Genomic DNA, 2,091 nt, shown 5'->3' on the forward strand with positions numbered 1-2,091 from the left:
TTAATTTATTTATTTCATGAATGTGAGTACATTGTTGCTGTCTTCAGACATACCAGAAGAGGTCATCGGATCCCCTTACAGATGATTGTGAGCCACCATGTGGTTGCTGGGAATTGAACTCAGGACCTTTGGAAGAGCAGTCGGTACTCTTAGCCATCTCTCCAGCCCACCTTCCTTTTCTTAATAGGCCTCATCCTGTCTTCTATCTCTACTAGTTGATTCTTAAGTAACTCCCCTAGGTGGATTTACCCAGTCTTTGCCCATTTGTGACTGGCTGGTTTCAGCATGATGTCCTGATGACGTATCCATACAGTGACACTAACCATGATTTCCGCCTCTTCTACGCTGAGACATGATCACTGCATGTCTGTGCTACACTTTGTTGGTCATTCAGCTCTCCGTGGCTGACTTCTAGGAAGAAGGCTGTACTGACATCTGTTTGAGTCTCTTAGTTTTGTTGAATCCAGAAGTTGAATATCTGTGTCTGCCTGGTTATATATTCTCACAAGCTTCCAGTTTCTTCATGTTTTTAAAACTGGCAATGATTCTAATGGGTGTGTTTTACATTACCCCACTATGAGTAGCGAGTCTTTTCCAGACCCTTCTATTGAATTGTAGAATTCTCTTATTTTTCATCTATTTGCTCTACCCTGTGAGAACCCAGTTCTGCCGCAGTGGGAAGATGGCTAGGCTGCTGGAGGTTAGCACCCGATATAAAAAGAGGAGATCAGAGGCTGGAATTCCGAAACCCGTGCCCTACCAAATACCCAAAGGCTGCCCTCCTCGGCTCCCTGCCCAGGCTTGGCACAGGGGAACTAGTGTAGCCTTCAAGTCTCTGCTGTTTGAGTTAATGGCACATGGTTTCTGTGGCTGCTGGGGCTGGCTGCTGGCTGCTGACTTCCTCGTCTATCCTAGAGCACTTGACATCTGTCCCTGATGGGGGAGCATGAGTCTGAGCAAGAGCAGAGATCACCTTACATTGAGGATGATACTTGGGAAACAGACCTGCCAAGTCTAGTATAGGGAATGTAAGTTAAACTTTTTTTAAATTATTAAAATATTTTTTTTTTTTGTAAATTATGTGTATGTGTCTTTGTGCTTGGGTATGGGTATCCATGGAAGCCAGAAAAAAAGATGCAGTTAGAAGCAGTTCTGAGCTGCCAGCCATGGGTGCTGGGAACCAAACTCAGGTCCTCTGGAGGAGCAAGCAAGAGCCCGCAACCTCAGAGCCATTGCCACTCCAGGCCTATAAGTTAGTCTTTTTTTGCCAACTTGATAAAATTAGAATCACCCACATGAACATTTCTGACATGTACATGAAAGCGTTTCTAAAGAAGGTTAACTGAGAAGGGCCACCCTGAACAAGAGAGCCACCATCCCATGGACTGAATGCCAGACAAAGCAAACTGAACACCAGCATTTATCTCTCTCTGCTTCCTGACTGTGGATGCCATGTGACCTGCCAGCCAGCACTCCTGTGGACTGGACACCTTCAAACCGTGAGCCAAAGTAAAACTTTCTGTCTATAAGATGCTTATAGATGTTTGGACTGGTTCTTCCTCCCAGCCCCATGCTTCCAGAAATAAGACTCAGACTCAAAATATAGGTACAAATACCTTGGCCATATAGCTAGACTCTGACTAGATCATAAGTAAGTTCACCCAATTATTTTAACCTACATTCTGCCATGTGGCTGGTTACCTATGCTCAGGTACCATGTGTCTGTCTCATCACATCTTCCCAGGCAACTCTTTGTGCTCCTGGCTGTATCCCAGAATCCTTTCTTCCTCCTGGATGTAGTTCCTCCTATTTCCTGCCTACGCCATAGGCTATAGGCTTTTTAATTGACAGATGATATATCTGTACAATGCACAAGATATTCTCTCTACAGATGCTTCTGTCAGGTAATTAGTCACAGTAATAAGAAAAGTAACCAACATAGGGCAAGGATCCTCTCGTGCAGAGGGAGGTGAGGAAGGACAATGACCACAAGCTCCATCCACACTGTGAAGGGAGGCTGAGGGAGCCAAAGGAGAAGAAGCAGGAGAGTGGGCGAGGAGAGGGGGCTGGCTGCTGGAACACTTGATTGCC

The sequence above is a fragment of the Mastomys coucha genome, unplaced genomic scaffold (assembly GCF_008632895.1).
Source record: "Mastomys coucha isolate ucsf_1 unplaced genomic scaffold, UCSF_Mcou_1 pScaffold22, whole genome shotgun sequence".
Lineage (NCBI taxonomy): Eukaryota > Metazoa > Chordata > Mammalia > Rodentia > Muridae > Mastomys > Mastomys coucha.